Source organism: Anticarsia gemmatalis, chromosome 8 (assembly GCF_050436995.1).
Source record: "Anticarsia gemmatalis isolate Benzon Research Colony breed Stoneville strain chromosome 8, ilAntGemm2 primary, whole genome shotgun sequence".
In the NCBI taxonomy this organism is placed as follows: domain Eukaryota; kingdom Metazoa; phylum Arthropoda; class Insecta; order Lepidoptera; family Erebidae; genus Anticarsia; species Anticarsia gemmatalis.
This window is the reverse complement of record NC_134752.1, coordinates 664,187-683,200: the sequence shown is the minus strand read 5'-3', so window position 1 is coordinate 683,200 and position 19,014 is coordinate 664,187. Positions and strand designations below refer to the sequence as shown.

Sequence of the window (19,014 nt, the reverse complement as noted above, 5' to 3'; positions counted from 1 at the left end):
TACTTCTGATAGTTGAATTCTTTTTAATCTTTTCAAAAAGTTTCACATTTATGGGTACAGGATTATTTTGCCGTTTTTATAAATTACTAGAGGCCGTCCGCGATTTCGTCCTTGTGGAAACCCTTCCCGTGTAAATTCCGATCCGGGAACTCTGGGATAAAAAGTAGCCTATGTGTTATTCTGGATCTTCAGCTACCTTTATGCCAAATTTCATCGTAATCGGTTCAGTATTTGCGTGAAAGGGTTACAAACATCCATACATACATACATTCTCACAAACTTTTACATTTATAATATTAGTAGGATATATTTCAATAACAAATGTAAAAAATGCGAAAAAGAAATTTTAACGTTGCTTATCATGAGTACAACTAGCTATATTTAGATTATATGAATACGAAAACAAAATAACAAGTTAACAGCCTCACCTAACCTTTAAAATGTGGTACCTTTTTAAACTAACACCATAATATTTAAATGCCTAGATAAAGCACGGTAACACATAACACCATTTTTATACCAACTTCAGATAAAACAATGTTTATACATTACACCTTTTTGAACAGTTTAAAATCTATATCTATACTAATATTATAAAGCTGAAGAGTTTGTTTGTTTGTTTGTTTGTTTGTTTGTTTGTTTGTTTGTTTGAACGCGCTAATCTCAGAAACTACTGGCCCGATTTGAAAAAATATTTCACTGTTAGATAGCCCATTTATCGAGGAAGGCTATATTAGGCTATATATCATCACGCTACAACCAATAGGAGCAGAGTAAGGACGAAAAATGTTACAAAAACGGGGAAAATTATGACCTATTCTCTTTTATGTGACGCAAGCGAAGTTGCGCGGGTCAGCTAGTGCCTAGATAAAGCACGGTAACACATAACACCATTTTTATAGCAACTTCAGATAAAACAACGTTTATACATTACACCTTTTTGAACAGTTTAAAATGTTTTATAAAACGTAATGATCCCTTTATGTAAAAGATAAAAATATGCTTTGTTACAAACCATTGAGCTGCTTTGTGATAGTTTTAAGAATAAAAATGTTCGTATGCAAGCTAAATATATTTCAACGAAAATATTATTATCAACTGGTAAAGAGCAGACGGCTAGGCTATATTCTGAGAAAGAATTATTATATGGTTTGCTACTTCTTTGTTTCAAATTCAATCTTCAGTCCCCCTTTCCGAGCTACTTAGTGGTAGATTCAGTAATTGTAAAGACTATCATAAGTGTCAATATTTGACCTAATTGAATAAATGATTTGATTTTGATTTCAAAATATCCATTACTAGCTGACCCGCGCAACTTCGCTTGCGTCACATAAGAGAATCATAATTTTACCCATTTTTATAACATTTTTCACTGGCACTCTGTTCCTATTGGTCGTAGCGATGATATGTAGTGATGATATGTAGCTTAAAGCCTTCCTCGATAAATGGACTATCCAACACTGAAGAATTTTTAAAATCGGACCAGTAGTTCCTGAGATTAGCGCGTTCAAACAAACAAACAAACTCTTCAGCTTTATAATATTAGTATAGATTTGTTATGTGTATTTGAATCTACCATCAATCTCAAAAAGCTGGTTGGTCGTAGGAAGAATCGGAAACCCACGATTTCCTTTCTTTAACCGTCTAAATCTTTACTTAGCTGTATGGATGTGCATAAAGCAACGCAAGTTTGTATAAGATCGTTTCAAATGGCGTTTTTTGGTTTCTGCCTAGCCCTATGGAAGAATGCAAAAGGTGTCATATAATGCATGTGTCATACAAAAATAACCTAAACTCATTATATCAAACAAAAATTCTGGCAAACACTGGCAGACTAAATCTAGTTTCACAGCTTGTGAAACAAGTTTCAGCTAACATCGCGAGGAAACCTTGCATGCCTAAAATGTGTTTAAAACATTTATTGAGGGCATGCAAAGTCCCCAACCCGCACTTGGCCAGCGTGGAGGACTCAAGGCCTAACCCCTCCCCCATTACGGGAGGAGACCCTTGCCCAACAGTAGGACATTGCATCGCAGTAGGACAATGGGTTAAATTAATTATTATTATTTATTAAATTAAGTGACAGAAAATGTATTAGAATCAACTGTCAAAATTCCGTCTGATAAGCTATCTGATAGATATCCATAAATGCCCTAATATCCGAGAAAAATATCTTACATTCAAAGTAAGTACTAGACCTAAAAGTATTCAAAATCTAGTATCCATCGTTTCTATAGTCCGAATAAAACTTGCACAAACTTCGCCGCCGTCCTCAATCATTGTCAAAATAAGTTCGAAAGTATATTATTATTAGTTTGTGGTCTACACCTATATTGTAACAGTATCAGACTTCTGCACGGAAAGATTTTTCGTGATAAAAATACTAGTAGTATTAAGTTTTTTCTTAATTAGCTCTTTCTTTTCGTATAGTACTGTTTGAATCCCATATAATGAAAAATGAAAAAATATTTATTGCGGCAATAGACACATACAAAAGTTTCTAAAATAAACACGTCACATTATTTCTATATCTAAAGCTAAAGCATTCTTAACGCTGGGTACAATATCTGGTGGTCTTCTCACTAAGCATGCCTGTGTCGAGAAGACCGTCTATGATTAATATTAGATAGTAATCGTTTCTATCAATTTCAAATAAATAAAATAGTAAACACGATAATAAATTACATACATTACATCGTAATATTCGAAAATCTCGTCTTGTTTAGGGTTGTCTCATACCATAAACAGTTTCACAGTTCCTAGTTTTATTTGATTACATATAAGTACGTGGCCCACGACGTCAAATCCAGCGTTCTACATGGGAATTCTATCATTCATCACACTTAAAAAAATATTAGTTTTTTTTTGTATGTTTCCATAAATGCTAATATTAATTATTAATGCTAGGTCTATCTTTTAAGTACATTTCTTGTTTCAAAACACTAAACTACTTAGGCGAGTTGAGAACCCAGGGTCAAACATAGACCACTTTTTCGATAATAAGCCATTAAACTTATTTTTTATTTCCACTAAATTACTCTACTTCTAAATCTCTTTTTTTTACCTAAATTGCACGCAAACATCATATTGTGTGCTAGCTAGTTCATAAGTCCCAGTAGTCTTAAAATCCCGACAACTACACCAACCTCCCTCTAAACGACGGAATTTTTGCGCGAACCCGAACGAATAGCAGCCCTATTGTAAAGCTTCCGACGAGAAATACATATGTATCACGGTATTCTAACTACGAGAATACACCGCAACGACAGGAAATTGTAGGAAACAATGCAACAGTGAAAGTTCCTAAGAATAATGAAGAAATAGAGATACACCACGAGCAATCGTCTACTTTACGGTCAAATAATACATATATAAATACCGATGATGCCAACAGTGTAATTTACAAAAAAAGGAAGAATAAAATTGTTATTATTGCGGATGATCAGGGACGTTATCTGCGGCAGACGCTGCAAACCGTAATCGGCGACCAATTCCAGGTAACCTGCTTCTGGAAATCGGGATCTACCCTGCAGGATGTATTACTATCAGAGTACTCTCTATTACAGTCACTAACCACCCATCTATTATTGCAAATAGCTTTAACAACTACTTTGTTGATAAAGTTGTACCGATTCCTGGTACAGGTATAAAGGTTACTGCTGGAATAGAGAATAAAAGGGACTCTATGTTTATGCCTCCATGTGTACCACAAGATGTAATAACTATCATAAATAATTTAAAAAATACTAATAGCGTAGGATACGATGGTGTTACAACTAAAGTGTTAAAATCCGTGAATACCCTGATTAGTGGTCATCTTAGTTATTTGATTAATCTCTGCATTTTCTCAGGTGTATTTCCAGACTGTTTAAAAACAACTATTATAAAGCCTATTTATAAGAAGGATAGTAGATATACAATGTCAAACTATCGACCGATTGCTTTGATCCCTATATTCTCTAAAATAATTGAGAAATATATTTATAAAGAACTGTACAAATACTTTGAGAATAATAAAATTATTTGCGATGAACAGAATGGCTTTAGGCAGAATAAAACAATTAACGTAGCTATTTATGATTTTTTACTCAGAACAACAACAAATGTAGATAAACGAAATCCAGTTTGTGCCTTATACTGCGATATGACGCAGGCATATGATTATGTTGAGCATGGTACGTTAAAAAATAAGCTAGATTGCTATGGTGTTAGAGGCAATGTTCAGAGTTTAATATCATCATATTTGTCAAGTCGGAAACAGGTTACGATCATATCACAAGTCAATCTAAAGACAAAACAAGAGATTATATATAGATCTAATGAACGTTTAGTTACATATGGAGTGCCACAGGGAAGTGTGCTCGGTCCTCTGTTATTTTTAATATATATCAATGACATACCAAAATCGATAGAGCACCCTATGACACTTTTCGCTGATGACAGCACTATTACAGTACCATGCAAATCAATAGCTTCTTATGAAAATGATATTAATGGGTCGCTTTCGTTAATTATTGGTTGGTTACAGAATAATAATCTTAAAATGAATTTAGGTAAAACTCACATAATGCATTTTAGTCAACGCACTCCCTTGACCCAACCATTTAATATAATTTATAACGATTCAAAAATAGATGAGGTAGACCAAACTAAATTTCTGGGATTAATTATTGATAAAAAACTCAATTGGAAAGCACATATAGAAACATTATGTAAAAGAATTAGTAGTAGCTCATATGCTTTATATAAACTTGCACCCATCGTAAATATTAGCACACTGCTTATAGCTTATCACGGACTAGTGGCATCAGTAATTAGATATGGTATAATATTTTGGGGGAACTCCGTCGATATAGATTTGATTTTCAAACAACAAAAACGCTGCATAAGAGCCATGTTTGGATTACGAACAACTGATAGCTGCAGACCTTATTTTATAGAATATAAAATTATGACACTTCCCTCAATGTACATTTTAGAAACAGCATTATTTGTAAAAGCTAACCCGCATTTGTTTTCCCGCATGTCGGATATCTGTGTAAGAAACCGTAGAGACAAGAACAAATTATGTATGCATAGAGCAAACACAGCATTAATGGGAAACAGCATCTTTTGTATGGCTCCTAAAATATATAATAAAATACCAAATAGCTTGAAGGATCTAAAATTGACTGTATTTAAAAATAAAATTACTAATGTATTATTGAATAAATGCTATTATAATGTAAAAGACTTCCTTGGTGACAATGATTTATAATATTATGAATAATGTGACATTTCTTCTTTTTTTTTTTTTTAATTTGTATTTTAATTTGTATTTCAATAATTTAACAATAGCTTCTGTTTCTTTTTTAATATTTGTATGTCTTAACAGACAAAACATGTTGAAACTGTACCTATTTTAACCACCTATGTACCTACACGTGTTTTTCACAAATAAAATTATCTTATCTTATCTTATCTTATCTTATCTTATCTTATTCTCCCCGAAATCTTGTATCACGACATAATATCGGGAATTTATTAAGTGCGAAAGGATATTCGCGACAAATGTTTGGTAGACAGACTAGATTTATTGTGCAGGGGTTTTCTACGACGTATTTTTCGCTTTATATGATACAATTTTTGGGTGTAGTGTACAAATATTGGGTTATAAACAACGGCTTAAATTGGAGTAGAATATGGTACAAAACGTATTTTATTCGAATAATAATTTTCTGCCAAATTACCAAACATATTTTTGGGAAATGCGAGTGTAAATTTAATTTGTGAGGGATTTGAAGAACTGTTACTTCAAGAACTGTTTTGTAAATCTTTTAGACATTCAAGGTTCCCTAAGAATCTTTTTTTTGCCATTAGAACAATCTAAGTAGTAATTATTGCTATAACCCTAACTTTGAAAAAAAATCCTTGGGTATGTTACCCTGAGTTGCAACTGTCGGCAACTTTTGAAGGAAGCGAATGCTTAAACCACTCGGCTATCATTGTAAATCTACCTTCATGGAAAAAAACATGGGACATTCTCCAGAAGTCTCATATTACATTTATAAATTGTACATTTGTATCTCACAACTCTGTGCTACGTAAGCAATACTTTTATTCGTAGAGCGTGTTGCAGCAATTTCTCAAATAAATATCACACGTCGACTTATGAGGCTAGGGGTTTGTGACTAGTGGCGTCGAGTCACATTACTGGGCTAAACACGTATGTTTGTTCAAATGTGGGTATGAGGTTATGGTGTAAATGACGGTTTGAATGTGTTTTCTATGGTTTAGTTTATTGACTTATTTACTAGGGCAACAAGGGTTATAATTGTTGTGTTAGATCTCTACGTGAAATATGTTTTTAACGATTTGGTAAGCCATTATTAACTCTTTTTTTGACAACTTCCGCACTAACAATTGCTCTTCTGTCGCGGTGACTATTACAAACATACAAATAACGGACACAAAGTACCAGACCCGAATCAATTATATTTGGATCTCATAAATAATTGTTCCTGAACTCGAACCCTCCCGACATCCAGCTAGATCGGTTAAATTCTAGTCTATTTTTGTAATGTGATCATTGTAATGGACAAATACACCAGTGAGCTAAGTCTAGTGCGTATTATTTTTGGACTATCCGCCATCACTGACCAATCAGATAGCGAGGTACCCCATATGCCTTCGATATCAGAAGTGAGATGTCAGGATACAAACCCCACACAACACACCCTGCCCCGACATATATATTTTGATATTTAAGTCTATCTCCCTCGGTCTTTCTTAGCACGAATACAGTTGAGTCCCAAGATCAGATTTTGGAATAATTGAAAACGGAAAATATAATACTAAAAGAATATGCGTGTGAAGTTGCGCGTATAACTTTGTAAACAACACTCACTTAAAAATAACATCTCCTAATAAACTATATTTAGAAACATTTATTTTATTTCTAGCAAGGTCAGTTTCAGACAGGCTAGTTTCAAACATCCACGCTTTGTTTGCAAGTGTCCCACCGCGACAATGTTGTGTCGCGCGTCGGAAATGTCGCCCGCGTCATAACTGTAACAGTTATATAAAATTCACTCGTTTTAGTGTACCCGACCTATATTTTCATGAAATATAGCAACATTTTGAATTTAAATTTGTACAGTATAACTACAGCTGAGGCGCCCATAGCCAGTTGCGCTCACCGGTCCGTAAACGATCTGTGGGTTAAGCAACCCTTGGCGCGGTCATTCCATAGATGGGTGACCGCATAGTTGTATTTGAGCTGGGCGTCGCCGTGCTTCGGAGGGCACGTAAAAAGTCGGTCCCGGCTGTTGTCTACGAAGATAACAGTCGTTAAGCCATGTCAAAGGCCTCTCGGGCGGTTTGAACAACTTTGACACTAGGTTGACCACTAACCATACGACAAACAAACAAACTACACGTTTGGCGCAGCGGTTGACGTGGTCACCTCGCTCCTATAACCGTTTAGCCGCGTGTGGTGGGTTCGAATCCTACCTGGGACAAATATTTGTGTTTTGCAGTCCATAAGCACCCCATCACAATAGTCTAAGTAGGTTCACGTTATTTTTGCCAGAGTTACACACAGTCCGGTGATTGTCTCAGGGTGCATTTGATAGTGTGGACAGGGATAATCACCGGGTTGTGACATCATACATCTTGTAAATATTATAGCAGTCGAAAAAGGCCTCTACGTGTTGCTTTCGGCCCCACGCATGCCTGCCAAATGTCCGGGACTCTGTAGTCCCAAGATATGATAAGCCTTACATAATAATGTTAAACGTTTTTATATCAACAACAATAATTTATCGAAACCCTCTAACTAATCAATTAAACAACAATAATTTTACGACTTACAAGATACTGTAGCGACACTGCTGACGCTACATTGTGTAGTCAGGCGCACGCCCGCGATAGTCCGGCGCGGCAGTCGTCTCCGCACACTCACTTAGATAGGTCGTATAGTATAAGTAATAAATATGTATTAGTTTATTGTAATAGTGTGGTACCAGAAATAGAATATATATTATCGTATATCATAGAAGTATTTATTTATCGCCATCACCCCTCAAGTATCAAAAACCTCCACATTGGTGACCCCGACGTGACGTGACGTGAAAAACTTCTACGAAAATGCTCCTTCATTCAGTAACACAATTACATCTGTAGCTATAAAGATATATAATCTAGATCACAGAATGCAATTGCACAAAGTGTTTGCATGTTAACTACGTGTTAGTAATGTTATTTTAATTATACTGATAACAGTTAACTGGCTCTTAAACTATAATTGATGCCTGTGTAATTATTTCATGAGGTTAATTGTTAATAATAAAGTTGTTTGTAAGATTGTATGGCTATTTTTTAACATGTAATCTGCGGTCGCCGATATCTGAGGTTAAGCTATGGTTGCCGAGGTGGTTCTGTAGATGGGTGACCGTCTTAAACATCGATTTCCTCCGTGTTTTGGGAGACACGTTAAATTGTGGGTCTCGGCTGTCATTTTCAAAGATCTTTGACAGTCGTTAACAGTAGCCAGAAGCTTGAAAGTCTGACATGATTCGACTCAGACTTCAGACTTTCAAGCTTCTGACTTCTTACCGAGGAGTACCGTGTTACAACCTAGGTAACTGGGTTGTGGAGGTCCGATAGGCAGTTGTTCCATGTAAAACACTGGTACCCAGCTGCATCCGGCGAGACTGAAAACCGAATCCGACGTAGAATCTATCGAACACAGCAACCAGAAAATGATGGGTAAGAAAAAAATATAAACTGACTAGCTCAAAAATTTTTCATTCAAAATAATTGCTAATTTATCAAGCAATGAGTGCAAGTGACTTTGAATGAATCACTGACAGATGTAAAGTGATTGTTAGTATTATAATTGTCTTAATTAATTAATTCAGCGTGTAACAGAAATAGCAATTAACTAGTTAGAATAGAATAATAGAGATTATTTACGTTGTGTGAACATTCTAAATATTGTTTTGTTAAATAGTTCGTTTACTATACTCGTAGTATGCTGTAACTTTGCTTGGTTGAGAAAATTTATTTTCATACAAACAAACAAACTCTTCAGCTTTATAATATAAGACTGTTTGTCAGACTTTCAAGCTTCTGACCATTCTGACTTCTGGTAACGACTGTCTTAAGATCTTTGACAGCCGGGACCCACAATTTAACATGCCTGCCGAAAAACGCGCAAAAATCGGTATATTTAATATGGTCACCCATCCACGGAACAACCTCGGCAAGCGTAACTTAGCTTCAGAGATTGATCCGTACGGCTATTGTTACTTAGCCACGAGCTCCTCTAAACAAGTGACAGTCCTAGCCAAAATTCCCACCCTTTTTTTCTCGAGGAGAAAAATACCTTTCGGATACCCGAATTTTCTGGGGGGAAAACTCGGGCTATGTGATGTTGCTACTAAAAAACCACCCCCGTAACCTTCTTTGATGTTTGGATGGAGGAGCTCTGAGACGTCAAAAACACGCCAGTGCCTCCCACATACATCTTGGCTTGTCGAGGCTCAACCCGGAGAGGGCTTTATGTCTTTCTCCTGTACTCCGTTTGACAGAGTCAATATTCCTACCTAGGCCTTAAAATGCCTGAAATCCTTCAACACAGAAGCTTAATACCATTCCTTATCAAACGAGAACAGTTTCAAACTTATGACGTCATCAAAGAGAGGATCTTTTTCAAAAATGTCTGTCCCCAAGTCAGTTTGTAAAGGGACTCGCTAACTTACTGTTTAACTATTCAGAGCCTTACTAATAGGCTAGTTGCTTGTTTTATAGTGGAAAGGTACTAGGCTGACTGTTTGCTGCGTATTCTTTGTATTTCTTAACTACTTATATTATGTATATTAAATTTGCCTTTGTGAACTCTGATCACGAAGATTAGGATTTGGTTCCCGGATTGGGCAAATTCGTATCATTCTATTTTAATTTATATAAGAATATTTCTTATTAGTAGCTCGGAACGTGCCCGGTATATTGTAATAGGTTAACCATATTACACGGGACTAAAATTATAAATGGCGAAACGTTGGGTATAACATGTGGTGTGGTGAAATCATTATCACATCACAGTATGTAATAAAATAATTTTCTTCAGAAATTTTTAACTCCTCACAAAATTAGCTACAAACAGTTTGCTAAATGTAACAGTTCCTGGTTACACAATTTGAATAGTAAATATTCTTATTATAACAGTATTAAAATTTATTATTTCTGTTTATTAAACACCAAATAAAGTTTATTATGAACGTTTTATTAAGAAAATATAATTAATATAAAACTGCTTTGATATTCATGAAGTGAGAAGTATAAATCTGTTGTAATATTTATAAGACTTTTTGCGAAATTTAATTTAAAACAGCCTTTATTACTTGAGGACTATATTATACATGAATATACATGTTAGCGGTGAAGTAAAGGGCAAGAAAGTGCTCAAATTTTTTTCTAAGAAGAAGTAATTGAACAAAATTATGTAAAAATGAGAAAGAATTATTTGTGCCTAGACCAGTACCTATTATAGTAGTAAAGAATCGAGCTACAGTAGCTCGATTCTCTACTACTATCAACTACCGACAACCGAACTGTCATCGAGAAATTTTGTATGAAAATCTGATCAGCGCCTCTGACGGGTGTCGTAGGAAACATTTTGGCAGTACATTCTTAATGTTAAATGTCGATAGCTAGCCGGTTGTCGGTAGTCGATAGTGGTAGAGAATCGAGGTACTGTAGCTTGATTCTCTACTACTATCGACTACCGACCACCGGCTAGCTGTCGTAAAAAATTGTATGGCATTCGGTTCAGAGCCTCTACCGGGCATCGTAGAAAATATTTTGGCAATCCATACTTATATTATAAATGCGAAAGTAACTCTGTCTGTCTGTCTGTCTGTCTGTCTGCTACTATTGCCGACAACCTAATTTTGTATGAAAATCTGATCAGCGCCTCTAGCGGGCGTCGTTGGAACTATTATGGCAGTACATTCTAATGGCAGTAAATGACAAAATTTCGATACTCGACAGTACCGACCGCTCAGAACCGCGATACTGAATTGCGCTATTGTTCTTAATTAAAAAGTGTATCATAACTGACACTATTAATAAGAACTAAAATGTTAAATGTTTCATAACATGCACGTTGCATTATCGTAGCGTCTTTAACCCCCAGTTTCTGAAGTACATTTAGCGGTAGTTTATCTATTCAATAGCCTTAAAACTCAAAAAAAAGACGCTATTGAATAGATAAACTACCGCTAAATGTATCAGAAACCGGGGGGAAGTGAAGTGTCGTTAGTGTGAAGGAACCTTAGACGCAGTAGTGGGGAGCAGTTTGTTAGTAAATTAAATAAACCACAGTTTGTGTTTGTGCAATACAGCTGTTTGTTGTTACTGAGTCAAAGACTTGGGAATAAGTCTACACTCTACAGTTTAAAACTGGCTTTATTTAGCAAGCTGGAGGACGTTTTAGCTATTTATTTTAGTTAATGAGTAAAGATTTTGTTAGTGAATAAATTGTGTAATATGTTTGGCAAATAATATGACTTATTTATAATTTTGAAACGCCAAAACTTAAATAAGTTTGGCCGTAATTTATGCATGGTTGTAGGCCTTCATTTTTATTTAAAATATTGTAACTTTTTTTAACATTTGTTATATAATTATTGTACTTAAGCAATTATTTCATTTAAATTTTATAGGGGCGAAATGCTAATTATAGCTAAAATAATCTCATCAACGCCACTGGTGGACCCTGCGTGACACGATTTTTTTGTTATTTTATATATCAAACGAAAATATCGAGAATATGCAATCACACTGCTGTAACCAACTTCTATCAACAAGTGTTTATAATAGAACTAAATTGAAAATGTTTTATCTTCTATAAATACTTCCATTGGCGTAATAGAGCGTAATTAATTGTCACACTGTTCATTTAACTCGCGGAAACAAACCTATTCACGTTGATATAGTGAATGATATTGCGTCATTTCTATAACGGCTCTGTGTCACCAATAAAACAAAATTTTCCCGTACCTCGATTCTCTACCACTATCGACTACCGACAACCGGCTAGCTATCGAGAATTTGACATTTAGAATGTACTGCCAAAATATTTCCTACGAAACCCGTCAGAGGCGCTAATCAGATTTTCATATAAAATTTCTCGATGACAGGTCGGTTGTCGGTAGCTGATAGTAGTAGAGAATCGAGGTACCGTTCATTATACCTAAAGGTAGGTAGAGGTGTATCAAATGCACCTGGATTTCGCCATATTCCATGATAAACTGATGAAAAAATATGAATATATTGGTCTTTCTTTCGTCACGTCGAGATAACTAAACCAATTCGCGTTAAATAGGGCAGGGTACATACAAACTTATGTACCTATTGAAAACTAAGACCACAGCTATCCACAAAAGAACACACAGGTTTACTGGCACCAATAAGCTAACTAGAAAGTTTTATATTTGTAACAGGTGTAGAGTGCATAATTATATAATGGTAAATACACTATGCCTAGCAGTTTATCTATACTATACTATATTACTATTACTATTACTATTACTATCTATACTAATATTATAAAGCTGAAGAGTTTGTTTGTTTGAACGCGCTAATCTCAGGAACTGCTGGTCCGATTTGAAAATTTTTTTCAGTGTTAGATAGCCCATTTATCGAGGAAGGCTATAGGCTATATATCATTACGCTACGACCAATAGGAGAAGAGTACCAGTAAAAAATGTTACAAAAACAGGGAAATTTTTGACCCATTATCGCTTAAGTGACGCAAGCGAAGTTGCACGTGTCAGCTAGTAATTATATAATGGTAAATACACTATGCGTTGCAGTTTATATGCAATAATTTCAATAAAAACAGTTCAATAGTTTCTTATCCTCTCTGCACGGCGATCCAAGCTGTAAATGAGAGTGAGTAAAATCGAGTTAGTCCAATCAGGGCGGGAGTATGCGCCGAGTGGATCAAATCATATGCGTCGTGTACAATCAAGCTGATCAACTCGGAGCAACGACATCGAGTACATTGTTTGATGTTTATTCCGTGATTGGGAAGTTTGTATGATGATTTTGGTATAATAATTTCAGCTAGGCTACAGTGGCCAGTGTCATTTACATTTCACGATTCAAAAGAGTTTCCAATTTTTGGCCAGCTCTTATCAAAAATTCGGCAAATTCAGTCACTACATCGGTGACTATTATAAACTGTGTTATTTAACCTAAATAAAAATAAATGATTCTATTCTGATTTTGTAATCAGCCGAGGTAAAAGCAAACTTTGCAGATATTATAATGTTCTATTTTGGGCACAATATACAGACACTGTCTATACTCAGTCATTATTATATTCCAGGGGACTGTATCCAAAAAACATAGCCTGGGCAATCACAGAATATCATGTGAAAACCTGTAGGCCGACTTGGGATTTGAATCCGAGATTAATAATGTATCTCGGAGACTGTAATCATCGAGTACGCTATCTATGCACTTAAGGTTCTAACAATAATCGTTATTTCTCTATTTTCAGCCAGCTAAAATGGTCTCAAATTTCAACTTAAAATAAATAAGTTGATATAATCATGCGAAAGTTCTTAAAAGTTTATTCTTAGCTAAAAGAAACCTTTATACTAGATATTAGTTTCAATAGCTATCATTAAAAGACTGCAATTCCTTACAATTTATTACTTACCATTATTACATCGTCTATAAATGCAAATTTCTTCAGCATTCAATTTGCACTTCTATTATGCCGCCTTTCAGACTGACTTATTATATGCATTCTATCACTAATAGACTGCGTTTTTATATTTTATATATTTCTGTATTCAACGATGCTCATAGCCAGTTGCGGTCATCAGTTCGTAAATAATATGCGTGTTAAATACCTATGGTGCGGTTATACTAAAGATGGATGACCGCATTATGGTACTTGAACTGAGCGTGAGCATATTGCTCGCACGCTCAGTCTGATCTAATCATAAAAATAAGTCTACATTTTTATTACTACTTGTATCAAAATTAAATAAATGTCGTACTAAACAGAGAAAAAGGATGTTAAATTGTCATTTATTAATTATCATTAAACAGTATCTTACCAATTACAATACAGAACCAATTCAAAGTAGCAAGGATTTTTGACGCTTCTAAAGCATTCCGCCTTAAGAAGTGTATTCTTTATTCCACAGCTGTATATAAAAGCTGAAGAAGTAAGTACTTCATTTCCTTTTTATTCTATTTATAGACGAAAGCATCTTCATTATCATCATAAACCTTTTCACACAGCGAACAAGTCAATAAAGCATAAAAGAACTAAGCAACAAAAGTACCAATTTACCTACATCCAATTATTTAGGTCATCAATCAATTCATTGTCCATTAACTGACGAGGGTGAAACAAACCGTACCATGGAAATATCAACCTTCAGATATCAGTCATAGAGTTTATATTTCACTGTGGGGTAAATGACGATTTGACATTGTATCAATTAGATGGGATGCGGGCTGTCGCTGAAAAATTGGGTCCCGCTAAGACATGTTAAGCTTGGGACATAATTGTCCTGAAGGTTTCAGAAAGGGATGGGGTTTTGGATGGCTTCTACTGTGATTTGGTAAGCAATGTATTGTGTAAAGGGTATTGTTTTGATTTCTATGTTTAATAATATCGACCGATACGGGTAACTGTTGGAAATATTTTAATATGTAACAACTACTGTACAATTTTTTTGATTATGTAAATATATGTATATATATTATGTCAATCTAGTTCATGACTGATGATTGTATATTAATTATAATCTATTAGATTGCACTTAGCCAGCACGGTGGATTCTACCTACTACTTATATTTCCATTTCAAATGGAGACTAGCAAAGCAGTGAGACAGCAATGCCTTTCCTTAATCCATAAAAATAATTAATTTATTTAACCATTTTCAATTCATGGGTCATATATAGAAAATATATCTTACTGTCTGTTGTTTGCAGTCGCATAAACAAATATTTTCATTCAACGCATACATAAATATCACGCCTGTTAAACCCAAAGGTGTAGGCAGAAGTGTATTAAATACAACAACGTTTCACCGTATAGATTGTTAGTCCAAAAACTTAAAGTTTAGTGTAGATATATTACTCTATATGAACACAAATAAAGGTTGTTCCGTACTACCTTATTCTTAGCTATACAATTCAATACTATACAAAGCACAGGTATAAAACTAATAAGATTACTAAGATAAGATTAGAAATCTTCGTAAAAGGTTAAAGGTAAATAATCTATTCGGAGACGGTCCTATCCGAGCCGGATATCCGGTTTGGGAATTATCCGGGTGAATAGTCTGTTCGGATGAACATCCGGCATCTGCCGGAAGGTACAGATATTTGACGGATAAGTGATTCAAGTTTCAAGATCAATGGAAAGTATTAGTTATTTTTAGTGGACATTTTTGTATTAATTTAAAGGCAAAAGTGTTAAATCTTTACCTTTTCTTGAGCAATAGAGTTCCTTTTCTTGATTCAGGGCACTTAAAGTGATCGTTTACCGAATCAGCGTACAACATTTTTACAGGAATTTCTGAGTTTAGTATGAGATCGAGCTTAAAACGATAATTTGAACGTCTTTTACATCGTCATGCAAAATGTCTGCTACAACTGAGATTTGAACTCTTCTACTTCCAGGTTAAACTATAATAAACATGAAATTAGAAAACGCATAAGAATATTTGCAACACTTAGTAAACAAAACTAATTCTTGGTTTGATTCTAGAGTTGAACAATAGGCTTACACCCTATTTACGGCTCTAACATTGTAAATAGCGGAACGTTCATGTATAATAATTAATACACCTCTCTTACACTTTTGGATAGTACAGGCGTGATACTACACTAGTCCCAAAAATTAAGGGATATAAAAAAAGAATCCAAATTTTTGGGTGATTTTCAACAAGCTGTAACTCCGAGGAAAATAGTCGTACAGAAAAAATAAAAAAAGCAAATTGTAGCTCCAAGTGTCTAGTTTTTAGATATGACCATGAAAATTTTTTGTCATGGCCAGGTCTAGAGAAATCCTACGAAAACTACCAAAAAAAAAATTTTCCAAATTTTTTCCCTCCTAAGAAAAGGTCCACGGGCTTCAAAAATTTTTTTTGATTCTTTCGTTCTAAAGTTCTTTTAGAAAATTTAATCTTCTTTAATTTGTCGTATTCAAAAAGCCTGTACGACGATTTGCCACGGAGTTATTGTCAATCAAAGCAAAAAAGTAATTTTTGACTTTGATATTCAATAACTCCGGAAATAATGATTGTACAGGAAATCAAAGGAGAGTTTTGAAAACTGCACAATATTCTCTATAAGAAAATGTAAACATCTTCTAAGAAAAAAATTTTTTTTTAATTGAAACCTCGGACTGAAAAAGAGACAAAAATTCGCGAAATTAGGGATATTTGGAAAACTTGGTATAACTTTGGATAAAATGGATGAACGAAGGATATCGTCGGTAATTTTTCAACCTCAAAGTGTCCCCTAAAATCCCTCAAAAATTCAAAGCGCTGCTATTTTTTTTTCATTGTGCCCCGAAGCTTCAAATTCTTTGTTGTTGCAAAAATCACCATTGTGAGCAATTTTGTGATGTTTATTAATTTTTTTAATATAATTTTTTTTTCCTCTCTAAAATCTTTATTTTTTCGATTAAAAAGCAAATCGCGTGCCTATGCTCACTCCACGACATCGTCGAGCCCGATTGGCTTATGCGCATGACCATCACGATTGGGGTCGTAGACAGTGGACCAGTGTCTTATGGACTGACGAATCTCGATTTTGACTTCATGGCAGCGATAGACGATCTCTCGTTTTGCGATTTGCTTTTTAATCGAAAAAATAAAGATTTTAGAGAGGAAAAAAAATTTTCATTAAAAAAATGAATAAAAATCACAAAATTGCTCACAATGGTGATTTTTGCAACAACAAAGAATTTGAAGCTTCGGGGCACAATGAAAAAAAAATCGCAGCGCTTTGAATTTTTGAGGGATTTTAGGGGACACTTTGAGGTTGAAAAATTACCGACGATATCCTTCGTTCATCCATTTTATCCAAAGTTATACCAAGTTTTCCAAATATCCCTAATTTCGCGAATTTTTGTCTCTTTTTCAGTCCGAGGTTTCGATTAAAAAAAAATTTTTTTCTTATAAGATGTTTACATTTTCTTATAGAGAATATTGTGCAGTTTTCAAAACCCTCCTTTGATTTCCTGTACGATCATTATTTCCGGAGTTATTGAATATCAAAGTCAAAAATAACTTTTTTGCTTTGATTGACGATAACTCCGTGACGAATCGTCGTACAGGCTTTTTGAATACGACAAATTAAAGAAGATTAAATTTTCTAAAAGAACTTTAGAACGAAAGAATCAAAAAAAATTTTTTGAAGCCCGTGGACCTTTTTTTAGGAGGGAAAAAATTTGGAAAAATTTTTTTTGGTAGTTTTCGTAGGATTTCTCCAGACCTGGCCATGACAAAAAAAATTCATGGTCATATCTAAAAACTAGACACTTGGAGCTACAATTTGTTTTTTTTATTTTTTCTGTACGACCATTTTCCTCGGAGTTACAGCTTGTTGAAAATCACCCAAAAATTTGGAATCTTTTTTTATATCCCTTAATTTTTGGGACTAGATATATGTATCCTAGCGGACCCGACAGACGTTGTCCTGTCTACACGTCTTTAATTTGAAAATTTTAAACTTTTTTTAATAATCTAAACCATTCTCAGATTCCCTTGAACATACACAAAAAATTTCATCAAAATCGGTCCAGTCGTTTAAGAGAAGTCAGTGACATACACACTTACAGAAGAATTATGTATATAAAGATACTGCATATATAGTTATACCTAAAATTCTTGCCAACTGTCCATCATCGTTCATTGCACTCATTTTAACCACTAGCACATCAGTATTTATAACGTTTCATTTTACGACGCCAAAGGTCTAACGTCGGCTCCACACGTTGGCCCGAATATCGGCCCCAACGCTATTCGTCCGACGTGTGGATCTACAAAATGGCATTGGTCCCAACGTTGGGGCGAGCGTGTTGGTTTCATCAAAGGAATCTGCGCCAACACTCGCGATCTGACGGGACAGTACTTGTTTATTAGCCAACGAGCGCGTGTGTACGACTCACCGAGTTTGCAGTCCAACGTTGGTACGAGCGTTGGGACCAACATGTGGAGCCGGCCTAAAGGTTTGTTAGAAAAACTAATTGAGTTTCCACCTGCTATTGTCGAAAGTAGGTTTTTACGATTCTTTTTAGTATCTGTAATATAATTGACTATCTCACCGTGGCGCAGTGGTTAAAGTCACCACACCGCTAACATTACGTCGGAGTTCGTAGTATTCGATTCCCAAACGGAAAAATTATTTATGCGATCCACAAATAATTGTTTCGGGTCTGTTTGTGCTTTGTGTCCGTTGTTTATAAAAGTCCCCGCGACACAAGAGCAATTGTTAGTGCCGGAGTTGTCTTCTTAAATAATAAATGAACTAAAAAGGTTTTATTTTGGGCGTTCAAATAAAAATATTAGACTGAACAAAATACTTTTCGACTAATTTCGGTAATCATATTTCAAAGCGCAGCGTATTGTTACTTTCTCAAACTGATTACAGCTATTATGTGCTCAGGTGGTTAAATAATGATATTAGTCTTATTCTATAAAAAAACCCTCTTTTATAAATTTTAGCGATTTTAATACAGTTTGTCGGCAAACGATGTGTGGGTTAAGCAAACCTCGGCGCGGTCATTTCATAGATGAGTGACCGTGTAGTGTTATTTGAATTGGGAGTCTCCAAGCTTCGGAAGGCTGTCAGACGGCGTGAACAACTTTGACACTAGGTTGACCACTAACCATACAATAAGGAAAAGAAGAATGAAGAATACATATTTTTTTGTAACCAAAATATTCACAAAACCAGGCAAAAACTACCCAATCTTACCACACGA

The 19,014-nt window shown here is 34.9% G+C and overlaps 1 protein-coding gene across 2 annotated transcripts in view; it reads right to left on the bottom strand.

The window, feature by feature from the left end:
• AstA-R1 (allatostatin A receptor 1) overlaps window positions 1-19,014 on the bottom strand; it is a 209,858-nt gene that overhangs the window by 63,270 nt on the left and 127,574 nt on the right. The gene's annotated exons all lie outside the window — the stretch shown is intronic.